This window comes from Sus scrofa, chromosome 14, assembly GCF_054392235.1.
Source record: "Sus scrofa isolate SSC_HxYL_T2T_F1_AM1 chromosome 14, Sscrofa_HxYL_maternal_Yorkshire_Landrace_v2.0, whole genome shotgun sequence".
Classification (NCBI taxonomy): domain Eukaryota; kingdom Metazoa; phylum Chordata; class Mammalia; order Artiodactyla; family Suidae; genus Sus; species Sus scrofa.
Window position 1 is genome coordinate 131285944 of NC_139396.1, and position 13683 is coordinate 131299626.

Consider the following 13683-nt stretch of genomic DNA (forward strand, 5'->3'; position numbering starts at 1 on the left):
GAGGCCGGGGGCTACAGCTCCGACTCGACCCCTAGCCTGGGAACCTCCATATGCCGCGGGAGCGGCCCAATAAATAGCAAAAAGACAAAAAAAAAAAACAAAAAACAAAAAAACTCCCATTAAAAAAAATATATATATATATAATAAAAAATTAAACAAAAAGAGCTGTGGATGTAGAAGGCAGATACTCCCATTTACTTACCAATAAACCAACTCTTTCAAACATATGATAGTTTCTATCACTAAGAAAGCGGACCCTAATGCAATGTTTAATTCTGGAAAGGCTTTTTGGTTCAACCAATTTCCACTGGAAATATGATCTAGGGAGAACCATGGGTCCCTGAAGTGACCAGGAGATCCTCGAGAACCAATCTTCATTTCCTAATTCTGCCTTAGAATTAGACACGCGGGCAGAGTTGCGAAACAAGACCTATCCTGGGAAAAGGGGCAAGAAGAACAGACCCTGTACTGACCACCAAGGACACTGCTCTCCAGAGAAACTAGAGTTTCTCTAAAAACAAAAGAGAACTGTAATTACTAACTGATACCAAAGGTGACATGTTTCTTTAAAACATAGTCAAATGGTCACTGAGTCCCTTCTCTTGTTTCCCTTGCCTCTTTAAGCACTTCAGCATCTCTGCTGTCCCAAAGCCCTCATCCTCAATACGTATCATTGTTACTTAGCGTTTGCTTGTACCAAGACCTCTTAAATACTTCTCTTTATAGTCAGAGATCACTCACTCCTTTGTCACAGTCTTGCTTAGCTTTGCTCTAAGATTCTTCCCTTATGAGGCTTTATCTCCTTAACATGGACAGATGTTGGTGCTTTTATTTTTTTCCCTGGTTACTTGTTAGGCAAAATGTTTCCCACAGCCTCTCTTCTTTCCCTTTCTTTCCTTATTTCCTATAATCCCCCAAATCCTTTATATATCACCATAAACTATTTCTGTTATCTTCCCAACAACCTTGTCAGGTAAGTGGGAAAGGTACTATTATCCCCAGTTTACAGAGGAGGAGCCTAAGTATAGAAAGTAAAGGACTCAGGTAACAGCTGGTTTGCAGCTTCCAACTCAGGTATCCTGACTCCCAATTCCGTCACACAGTAAAACCTATGTTATGAATGGACACAAATATGAAGCTATGTGCTTAAAGTCAAGAATTAGTTCAGGAGTTCCCGTCGTGGCGCAGTGGTTAACGAATCTGACTAGGAACCATGAGGTTGCAGGTTCGGTCCCTGCCCTTGCTCAGTGGGTTAACGATCCGGTGTTGCCGTGAGCTGTGGTGTAGGTTGCAAATGCGACTTGATCCCACGTTGCTGTGGCTGTGGTGTAGGCTGGCGGATACAGTTCCAAATGGACCCCTAGCCTGGGAACCTCCATATGCCACAGGGGCAGCTCTAAAAAAAAAAAAAACCTGTACCACAGCAGCGACAATGAAGACTCCTTAACCACTAGGCCACCAGGGAACTCCCCCCAAAAGGCTTTTATGCTAAGCAATTCACACTGACCAGCCAAAATGAGTATTCTAGTTTATTTAGCAGCCATAATTTTCCACTCAGAGCTTCCACTCATGAATAGCCATTCGGGTTTATCAGAGACTGATTTATAAGCAAGATTAACAGGAATTGGCTCCCTCAGGTCTGATAACTCTTAAATGAACTAATAAAGTAAGTTCCTAATCTTGCAAAGCTAAAGACTAGACCTTGGACCCTTGATAGCCTCACCAAAGTACAGCCACAGGATGAGGCCCAGCCCAAGAAAACCAAGCAGGCTTTCCTTTCCCCTCGATACTTACATTTTTTGGCCACAAAACATGGGGCGCAAACATAAGGGCAAGGTTATAGGCAGACATCTTATTCTTGTCTTGTTTCTTTGCTGTCTGGTACAGGAGATCAAGCAAGAGCTTCAGCAAGTTACGATTGGGTGGAGGGAGAATGAGGAAGAGCAACTGAAGAGCCTCAATTTGCCGCTCCTTATCTGGTACGTTGGTCTTGTTTCCTTTATCATCAAACTGCATCAAATCTTGAGGACAAAAGAGATGATTGCAGAGAAGGAAGAAAATATAAGTAAGAAAAAAAAATCAATGTTCCTACTATTTATAATCCTATGATCAAAGAAAGGGGGAAAAAAGAATCAGGTGTAAACAGAGATTATACCAATGTCAGCACAATAAAAAGACAAAAACCCGGAGTTCCCACTGTGGTTCAGTGGGAATCCAACTAGGATCCATGAGGATTCGGGTTAGATCCCCAGACTCAATCAGTGGGTTAAGGATCCAGTGTTGCCACAAGCTGCAGCATAGATCACAGACGCAGCTCAGGTCCCAAGTTGCTGTGGCTATGGTATGGGTTGGCAGCTGCAGCTCTGATTCCACCCCTAGTCTGGGAACTTTCATATGTAACAGGTTCAGCCCTGAAAAACCCCCCAAAAAAGACAAACACCCAATCAAAATTGGGCGAAATGGAGTTTGGCTGTGGCTCAGCGGTAACAAACCTGACTAGTATCTGTGAGGATGCAGGTTCAAACATGGCCTTGCTCAATGGGTTAGGGATATGGCATTGCCATGAGCTGTGGTGTAGGTCACAGATGCAGCTTGGATCCTGCATTGCTGTGGCTGCAGCGCAGGCTAGCAGCTACAACTCCAGTTTGACCTCTAGCCTGGGAACCTCCATATGCTCCACCTATGGTCCTAAAAAGACAAAAAAAAAAAAAAAAGGGCAAAAGACTTAAATAGACATTCCTCCAAAGAAGACATACGAATGGTCAATAAGCATGTGTATATTCAGCATCATTAGCCATCAGTGAAATGTAAATCAAAACCACTATGAGATACTACTTCATAACAAGCGGTTTGACTATACTCAAAAAAACTGACAATAACAAGTGTTGGAAAGAATGTTGGGAAAATTAAACCCTCCTAAATTGCCGGTGGAAATGTAAAATGGTGTGACCACTTTGTAAAACAGTTTGGCAGGAGTTCCATTGTGGCTCAGCGTTTCAAATCTGACTAGCAACCATGAGGACACAGGTTCAATCCCTGGCCTTGCTCAGTGGGCTAAAGATCTGGCATTGCCGTGAGCTGTGGTGTAGGTCGCGGACGCGGCTCAGATCTACCTGTTGCTGTGGCTGTAGCGTTAGGCCAATGGCTATAGCTTGGATTCTACCCCTAACCTGGGAACCTCCATATGCCTCAGGTGCGGCCCTTAAAAAAAAAAAAAACAGTTTGGCAATTCCTCAACAAGTTAAACAGAGTTACCATATGATTAGCAATTCCATTCCTAGGTATATACCCAAGAGAAATGAAAACATGTCCACACGTATCTTTAATAATGCCACGCCCTTCATGTTTCCTCACCAAGAGAGTTCACTGCTTTAAAAAAAAAAAAAGGATTCCCGCTGTGGCTCAGTGGTTAATGAATCCAACTAGGAACCATGAGGTTACAGGTTCAATCCCTGCCCTTGCTCAGTGGGTTAAGGATCCGGCGTTGCTGTGAGCTGTGGTGTAGGTCGCAGACGTGGCTCAGATCCCATGTCGCTGTGGCTCTGGCATAGGCTAGTGGCTATAGCTCTGATTCGACCCCTAGCCTGGGAACCTCCATATGCTGCGGGAGCAGCCCAAGAAATGGCAAAAAGACAAAAAAAAGGGGGGGGGGATAGGAGAATAAGGGACTCCTCTAATAGTGTCACAACCACTGTTTCTCTCCAACAGGCTACACAGGTTATCTTAATTGAGAAACAGTCCCTTGGATAATCCGAATTTCAAAAGACCCTGAAAACCATTTGAATATATAATTCATATAGACCTGAAAATGATTCCAGTGTGTTGCTGAAGCTATTTAACTTCAATAATAACGCCACAGGTTTAGGAAAGGCAGGTAATATTTCTAGAAGTTGTTTCCTGTTAATATGGAATTGAAAACAGAAATCCCTTCCAGTAATCAGCAAGGCATATCGTATGCTACACCCATGCCACACCTTAATACGATCTCAAAGAACAGTGAATCATGGGGTGGTGGAGGGGAGGTTTCAGACACTGTACTAAATTAATTCAACAGGAAAGCAAACAAAACAAGCATCCTTCATGTTAGCCCTTATAAAAAGAATATAGTATTTTCCATATCTTTTTCAAAAACCCAACAACTTTATTTCTCCCCCAAATCATCGTAAAGTTATATAACATTCTGGTAGTATTTCCTTATTTGTATCATCTAAATTATTCCCGAAAGTGCTAAAAAAAAAATTAATCTTAATACATTTTAGATATCAAAACCAGTTTTTTGGGAAAGTTCCCTGGTGGTGCAGCGGGTTAAGTTATCTGGCATTGCAGCACCTCTGGTATAGGCTGCAGTGTGGGTTTAAACCCTGGCCTGGGAACCTCCATGTGCTGTAGGTGTGACCAAAAAAAAAAAAAAAAAGTTTTTTTTAAGTAGTAAAAATTATTCAAAAGAAAAAATGTTTCTATTAATTTTCCACAAAATTAGAAGCAAGAGAAGAAGGCTCAAGGGTAGAAAACTAAGTAAAGGCAGTATGGATACTGATGTCCTGTGCACTTTGAGCCGACTGCAGCAGAGCAGCTGTGCAATTTCAGGATGAATTCCCTACCACACAGGCACAAAGGAGAACAAGGAAACTATTTATGAGCTGAAAATGGAATATTCTCGGAGTTCCCGTCGTGGCGCAGTGGTTAACGAATCCAACTAGGAACCTTGAGGTTTCGGGTTCAGTCCCTGGCCTTGCTCAGTGGGTTAAGGATCTGGCATTGCTGCAGACACAGCTCCAATCCCACACTGCTGTGGCTCTGGTGTAGGCCGGCGGCTACAGCTCTGATTAGACCCCTAGCCTGGGAACCTCCATATACCACAGGAGCGGCCCTAGAAAAGACAAAAAGACTAAACAAATAAATAAATAAGTTTATTTTACCCAAAAAACTGATTCAATCACACTTAACTAGCCAATGCTTATGAGTACTCAGGAAGCCCAGAAATATCAGTCTTCACCAAAATTAGCAGAAACATTGCTGTGTGTTACAAACGACAGAATATTTCGGATGACTTTACTAAATTGAAAGATATGCATTTATATCTCCTTCTCACCCCCTATACTCACCAGCAATTTTGAGGTGTACATGGAAATGCTTATGTGTCAGCAGGGGCTCAGGTAACTCCCCTAGAAACATCTTCAGCAAGGTGGCAACATCGTTTGAGTGAAACTCCCCTGATTCCAAGTCGATATCAGTTCCATTATTGAGAGCATCCCTTAAAATCTGCTGTCGGACACTATTCCCTGGTACTCTAAACAAACCCTCTACTCGCAAGTCTGTTCAGCATGGAAGAAAAACAAAGGACATGAAAAAGGAAACAAAAAGAGGAATTATGATTAAAATAAGTCATCTAAAAGACGACTTTATACTTGAAAGACCCTTTACAAAGAGCTTGAAGGAGGTTTTTGCCTTTCTTCCCAGGGTAGTTTAAAACCTATTGGCCCCTGAGGGACATATCTGAATGTCCCTGAGCACCAGATCTCCCAGCCTGAGAGATGGTCCACCCAGGAGTCACTCAACCCCCTGAGGCACATCTGGAGACTGAATTTATCCTTAATGGTCAGAATGAGCTTGAAAACTAAACTGGAAGAAAAGCCAAATCTCCCTGAAGACCCCTTCCCTTGGGTCATCCCAGACTCTGTTCAGAAGGGATGGGTTCATCTGTGGAGGTTCACTGCTCCTGCAAACACTTCTCAGCCTAAAATGAATCTAGGAGTTCCCATCGTGGCTCAGCGGAAACAAATCTGACTAGGAACCATGAGGTTTCGGGTTCGATTCCTGGCCTTGCTCAGTGGGTTAAGGATCTGGCATTGCAGTGAACTGTGGTGTAGATCACAGACTCGGCTTAGATCTGGCGTTGCTGTGGCTGTGGCGTAGGCCGGAGGCTACAGCTCTGATTTGACCTTCTAACCTGGGATCCTCCATATGCCTCAGGTACAGCCCTAAAAAGACAGAAAGACAAAAAAATAAATAAAAATAAAAATAAAATAAAATGAATCTAGAGTCTCTGTGCTGCCCCAGGAACTAGAACTCTAACCTGTCAGATCACCTTTTAGTCTAAGAGATTCCCAGAAGCTCAGGGTCATCCCAACTAAACTATTCTTCCCTCTCAACTAGATTCTAAGCTAATCTAAGGGGATAAAAAAGATGGTACATATTGGGAGGTTTTTTTGGCTGTGCCCACAGCATACAGACGTTCCGGCCAGGGATCTAACCATGTCATGGCAGTGACAACACCAGATCCTCAACCAACTGAGCCACCAGGGAACATGAAGACATACTGTTTTGGTTTGAGGAGTTTCCTGGTGGCTTAGCAGTTAAGGATTTGGCATTGTCATTGCTGTGGCTCAGGTCACTGGTGTGGCTCAGGTTCCACCCCTGAATGGGGAACTTCTGCATGCTGTGGGTGTGGCAAAAAAAAAAAGAAAAGAAAAGAAAGAAAAAGCATGAGAATTCATCTTTTCAGCTTAGGTACATATTTCTTTGTACAGTTCCCTAATTCAGGAGTCCAAGTTCAAATTCCTACAGCTCCAGGCTGGTAATAGTAATTGGATGAACAGGAAACCTAACAACTGAAGATCAGCCAGCCACCTGTGCTCCAGCTGACTGTCCAACTGGCAACAGGGCCCAAGGATGCTAGACCTTCCTAACATCCAAAGAAGTTGAAAACCCAGACTTTTCCCATTTTCAAAGACTAATAACTAATTTTATTTTTAATTTAATCCTTTGCCAAACAAATAAGATATGAATAACAATGTCTTAAGCCTTTAGGCCATCAGTTTGCAACCTCTGCTCTAGCTCCTAGCACAGTGTCCCACATAGAACAAGCCATAAAAAACTGCCTACAGCCTCTGGCGCAGGCCGGCAGCAACAGCTCCCATTAGACCCCTAGCCTGGGAACCTCCGTGTGCTGCGTGAGCAGCCCTAAAAGGACAAAAGGCAAAAAAAAAAAAAAAAAAAAAAAAAACCTGCCTACAGCCATTCTACCCTAAACTCGCCTCTTATCTGATCTCAGGCACTAAGCAGGGGCCTGGTTCGTACTTGGATTGGAGAATAAGCCATAAATAAGTGTTACTGTTGAATTTACCAAAGCATCACATAAAGCTACACATTTCATATATATTCAGCTGTGCCAAGCACTTAGAGCAATGACATAACCAGCATGACTACGAAAAAAATGAATAGGAATTAAGTGAAGAATGTATTTTAATCAGATAATTCTAGAGACAAAAAGTGTTTCTGGTGATAAACTGTGATTCCTGGAGTAAATGCTATGATCCTTTAGGAGCAACGTATTTTTCCAGAAGTATCTCTCTCAGTCAAGGGGAAAATGTGATTTCACAGACACTATCTAGTGTATGTATATCTTTGAGAGTATAAAACAAATTAATATATGAGGTGTAATTTAAAAGGAAATATAGGAGTTCCCGTCATGGCTCAGTGGTTAACAAACCCGACTAGTATCCATGAGGACGCGGGTTTGATCCTCGGCCTCACTCAATGGGTTAAGGATCTGATGTTGCCATGAGCTGTGGTGTATGTAGGTTGCAGAAGCGGCTCGGATGCCACGTTGCTGTGGCTGTGACACAGGCTGGCAGCTATAGCTCCAATTTGACCCCTAGCCTGGGAATCTCCATATGCCGTGGGTGCGGCCCTAAAAAGACAAAAGACAAAAAATTTAAAAATTAAAGGAAATATTTTTATAAATATGCCACCTGAAATTATCACAGATTTAGCGTTTTTGTTGATGGTTAATCAGTACCTAGTAACTCAAGGATGTGAGCTCCCAATTGAAAACTGACAATTCTTCATTAACAAAGAATGGCAATGGAGTTTCCATTGTGGTTCAGTGCGTTACAAACCTGAACAGTATCCATGAGGATTCTGGTTTGATCCCTGGCCCCACTCAGTGGGTTGAGGATCCGGCGTTGCCATGAGCTGTGGTGTAGGTTGCAGAAGCAGCTTGGATCCCATGATGCTGTGACTGTGGTATAGGCCAGCAGCTGCAGCTCTGATTCAACCCCTACCCTGGGAACTTCCATATGCTACAGGTGTGGCTGTGAAAAGCAAAACTAACAAAAAGCAAACAAACAAACAGAAACAGTAAATGGCAAAATTTCTAGTCTTACTTTTGTGTAGATATTCAATCAGTTGGTATATCTGGGCAATGCCTTCTTCTGTCAGTGGGGATCCAAATATTACTTCTTTTTCTAAAAAAAGAACACAAAAAGATATAATAGGACAAGGCTATATTTTCCATAAATAGGACAAAACCAACATACTTAAAACCAGCATACCCCCTCAAGCATCCTATGTTGACAGTTAAACAAATATTTTCATGGAGTCAATAAACAAAAACCTTAGAATTAGAAGTGTATTAGAAAATGCAATAAAACAACTTAATTCTCTGCAAGTTGTTTTTTTGTTTTTTTTTTCATTTTGTCTTTTTAGGGTGGCGCCTGCAGCATATGGGAAGTTCCCAAGCTAGGGGTCCAATCAGAGCTGTAGCTGCAGGCCTACGCTACCAGTCACAGCAATGCAGGATCCGAGCTGCATCTGTGACCTACACCACAGCTCACGGCAATGCCGGATCCTTAACCCACTAAGCAAGGCCAAGAATTGAGCCCACATCCTCATGGATCCTAGTTGGGTTTATTTCCACTGAGCCACGACGGAAACTCCCTGCAAGTTTAATTTTTTTTTTTTTTTTTTTTTTTTTTTTTTTTTTGTCTTTTTGCCATTTCTTGGGCCGCTCCTGCGGCATATGGGAGGTTCCCAGGCTAGGGGTCTAATCGGAGCTGTAGCCGCCAGCCTACGCCAGAGCCACAGCAACGTGGGATCCGAGCCGCGTCTGCGACCTACACCACAGCTCACGGCAACGCCGGATCATTAACCCACTGAGCAAGGGCAGGGACCGAACCCGCAACCTCATGGTTCCTAGTCGGATTCGTTAACCACTGCGCCACGACGGGAATTCCCTGCAAGTTTAATTTTAGATGGTAGGTTCCTTGAAGGCAAAGACCACCTTATTTAAGTAATAATACCTAGAATGTTCATATTTAATTTTAAAACAAAAAATAGAATTAGACCCATGAGGAGTTCCCGTCGTGGCACAGCGGAAACAAATCTGACTAGTATCCATGAAGGATGCAGGTTCAACCCCTGGCCTCTCTCAGTGGGTTAAGGATCTGGCATTGCCATGAGCTGTGGGGTAGGTTGCAGACGTGGCTTGGATCCTGTGTGGCTGTGGCTGTGGCCAGCAGCTACAGCTCTGATTAGACCCCTAGCCTGGGAACCTCCATATCCCACGGGTATGGCCCTCAAAAGACAAAAAAAAAAAAAAAAAAAAAAAAAAAAGAATTAGACCCATGAGTGTCAGGGCATGACAGATTATCCACTAGGGTTGGTACAGGGTCTGATCTGTTATAATGTTTAAACTTTCTTACTGCCCTCAGATTTCCTTATAATTTAATAAAACAAAAGAGTATCTCTTTAATATCTTACCAAAAGCAGTGCTAACAATCATAACTTACTATATATATAAATAATAACTTATTTCTGGGAAGGCTTTTGGGGGTGATTCATAGGCATTTATCTGCCTTATGAAGTGTTCCATGGTACATATGCACAATGGAATACTGCTCAGCCATAAAGGAGAACAAAAAGCCATTTGCAGCAACATGGATGGAACTAGAGACTCATACTAAATGAATTAAGTCAGAAGGAGAAAGACAAATACCATATCTTATTCTGGAATCTAATATATGGCACAAATGAACCTAACTACAGAAAAGAAGCAAATTTATGGATATGGAGAACAGACCTGTGATTGCCAAGAGGGAAGGATTGGGAGTTTGGGGTTAGTAGAGGCAAACTATTGCATTTGTAGTGGATAAGCAATAAGATTCTGAGATTCTGCTGTAGAGCACAGGGAACTATATCTGATCACTTGTGGTAGAACATGATGGAGGATAATGTGAAAAAAAGAATGTATATGGATGCATGGCTGGGTCACTTTGCTGTGCAGCAGAAACTGACAGAACACTGTAAATCAACTATCAAAACATTTTTTTAAAAAAATGAGTGTTCCATGGAATGACAACATTGGAGAACTACAACAATAAAAAACGTTCAGTAGTTCCTGTTGTGGCTCAGCAGAAACGAATCTGACAAGTATCCATGAGGACACAGGTTCAATCCCTGGCCTCACTCAGTGGGTTAAGGATCTTATGTTGCCGTGAGCTGTGGTGTAGGTCACAGATGCAGCTCGGATCTAGCACTGCTGTGGCTGTGGTATAGGCCAGGAGCTACAGCTCCGATTTGACCCCTAGCCTGGGAAGCTCTGTATGCTGTGGGTGTGGCCCTAAAAAGACAAAAAAAAAAAAAAAAAAAAAAAAAAAAAAAAGTTCAAACTTTCTTTACTGTACTATCTGTGTAACTTTGGGTTTTTTTAAATATTATTTTAGTATAGTATTATTAGGGCATGAAAATCAAGGTCCCCCTGATAAGTATCTAAATTAATCATATCATCTCTTGGGGACTGACACATATGCTTTAGTTTATCCAGATTGTTTTCAGAATTTTTATTGCTTTTACTTAAGGTTTTACTACTCATGTAAATAAAAAAACGACACAAAGTGCTTTATGATAATAGGAACTCCTTCCCGAACGTGCTGAGATCTGCTTCCCCTCACAGACACATCTCTTACCCTTTCGCTTGAGAGACATTAGAGACCGGAAGAATCCTGATGCCGGGCCGGCCCCGCCAGGCAACTTAAGGTCCACTTCTCCCATCAGCTGAGCCAACTCAGTTCCAGGTAAATCGATGAGCCTTGTGATATTGCTGACCACCAACTCGGTGAACACCTCTGGTTTCTCATGCCGGAGTTTCTCCACAAAAAAGTCAGGATTGAAGATAACGGGCTGACTTCGAAGGGAAGAGTCATTGCAGATAACAAAATTGCAGATGGCATCACTGAAAAAAAACGGAGCCAAAGACTCTTTGGGAAGACCATTTTTGTATGTGTTTCTCGTTCTCTCTCAACCGTACAATGATTCATTCTTTCTGTGGGTTAAGCTCATATCGGCCTTTTGAAAATCTAATGCTTAATCTGCTGACTGCACAAAAGAAGACAATTTGGGCTTGTTGCTGTTTAGGTTATACCCACCTAGATACTCAGAAATTTAGTTTAACAAAAAGACACCAAATGGCCTCTATGATGTGACTTGAATTTGCCTCTTAATTTTAGGTATTCACTGAAGGAAGATAAGATCCTACAGACTCCAGAGTCTAAGAGTATATAAGAATTAGCAGTCACATGAACCACATTTCCTTACTTAAAATGTTAAACCCAGGAGTTCCCGTTGTGGCTCAATGGTAATAAACCCAACCAGAATCCATGAGGATGCAGGTTCGATCCCTGGCTTTGCTCAGTGGGTTAAGGATTCAGTGTTGCTGTGAGCTGTGGTGTAGGTCACATACACGGCTTGGCTCCTATGTTGCTGTGGCTCTGGCATAGGCCGGCAGCTAGAGCTCTAATTAGACCCCCAGCCTGGGAACTTCCATATGCTGCACAAGCGGCCCTAAAAAAAAAAAAAGTTAAATCTAAACTATTAAATATTTGTAAAACATTAGACCTGCAGCTGTTCGCTCTAACACAGCAATGAGTAATCATTAAATTAAGGCCTTCTTTGCAGAAAAGCCAGTACTATGTGGTATTTCCCACCCAGTGATCAACTGCAACAATACCACATTCAGGCTAGCCACAAATGCCACAGAAACCATGTGACAGTGAGCATGCGACTACTGAAAAGCTAAAACTCTATCTAAATAGTATAGTGGACATCTTGAAGACTTTTGGGGTTCTTTGGCTCCTGGGTCCCTACCCAGGCAGGTGTTTCCTTATAATCAGTCCCCTTCAACTGAGCCAGCCACTCTTGGATTCTGTTCCTCATAACCAAAAATCCTTCACTAGAACAGAAGGCACTTACAGGTACATATAGCAGATATTAACTCAGCCTTGCCTAGGCTCAAAACATAGGTTTTACTTTAAAATCCTTCATTCTAGATGTGTCTGACTCATCATCTAAGTGCAACCTTTGCTCAAACAGGTTCTTTTTTTTTTTTTTTTTTAATCTTTTTGCCATTTCTTGGGCCACTCCCACGGCATATGGAGGTTCCCAGGCTAGGGGTCGAATCGGAGCTGTAGCCGCCAGCCTACACGAGAGCCACAGCAACGCAGGATCCGAGCCGAATCTTCGACCTACACCACAGCTCACAGCAACGGTGGATCCTTAACCCACTGAGCAAGGCCAGGGATCGAACCCACAGCCTCATGGTTCCTAGTCAGATTCGTTAACCACTGCGCCACGACGGGAACTCCTCAAACAGGTTCTTTCTAAGGCACCTGAAACAATTCTGTATTTTGCTTCTAATTTCACTCTTCTATCACTGAGTAACACTCACCAGATATGTTCTTTTGGCCCCTAATCTTAGCTGGTTTTCAACTCCTACATTATTTTGGCTATACTTCTGGCAAACTTCCTTGACTCTCAGAAATACATTCTTCCCTGTTGTTCCCTAATGTCTAATTACTATACTCCTTTTTACTTCTAATGTGTTACGTTTAAGAACGGTATTATTCCATCTCTTATAGCAGACATCACCATTTGTTCGTATCCATTATCAATTATCTCTACTAGCTTGTTCTAATTCTTTTTTTTTTCCGTACCCTCAGCATACGGAGGTTCCCAGGCTAGGGGTCTAATTGGAGCTACAGCTGCCGGCTTACGCCACAGCCACGCAGATTCAAGCCGCATCTGCAACCTATACCACAGCTCACAGCAACACCAGATCCTTAACCCACTGAGCAAAACCAGGGATCGAACCTGCAACCTCATGGTTCCTAGTCAGATTCATTTCCACTGTGCCACAACAGGAACTCCAAAATCCTCTTTTTTTAACAACATATTTCATTCAAGAAATCAGAGTCTATAGACAACTATTATTTATTATCACTGCTAATGAGAAATTACTACTCTACTGAGAGAACCAGAAAATCACGAGACAGGGTAGCACTGACAAGAGTCTTAGAATTTATCAGATATAAGCTAGAGTTTTATGGTACTCCCATCCGTTTAATTCTGAAAAACAGAATTCAGATCAGATTAATTCTAACATATAAATGTTCATGAATAGCATCCATTATAGTCCTAAAGTAGAAACACATACCTACATATAACTTCCAGATCTTCATTTTAGTAATATCCAGAGTAAGACTCAGTTAAGATTCTAAAACCTACATCGCAGTTGACTCTCAAGCCTAAACCGGATCAAATACAAAAGTACAAAGGAGCTAGAATCACGAAACCCTACCACACTGTTTCTCAACAGAATCATTTCTCCCTGTGGTCTGCTCCCTGCTGGATATGTAGACACGGTAGAAGAATAAATAAGTTCAAGGCTGCTCCTACCTATTCACAAGGAATACATGAAAAAATACCTTAGGTCCTAACACACAGGTAACAAATCAGCAATCTCCCAGTTTATTTTCCCCTTCCGTTTTTCCTCCTCTTCCTTCCCATAATCCTTCACCCTTATTTTGTCTCACTTTAATTTCTTCAACCTAGTTCTTTTCTTCCCCG

The 13683-nt window shown here is 42.3% G+C and overlaps 1 long non-coding RNA gene across 9 annotated transcripts in view; it reads right to left on the reverse strand.

Annotated features, from left to right (window-relative positions):
- The window catches only part of ARHGAP19 (Rho GTPase activating protein 19), a 73182-nt gene that overhangs the window by 23239 nt on the left and 36260 nt on the right, over positions 1-13683 (reverse strand). For all 9 annotated transcript variants that reach the window (XR_002338333.2, XR_002338332.2, XR_002338337.2 and 6 more), the window contains exons 2-5: positions 10749-11014; positions 8169-8249; positions 5106-5315; positions 1795-2021 (exon numbers count right to left, since the gene is read on the reverse strand). This is a non-coding gene — a long non-coding RNA (Rho GTPase activating protein 19). The remainder of the gene's footprint in view (positions 1-1794; positions 2022-5105; positions 5316-8168; positions 8250-10748; positions 11015-13683) is intronic.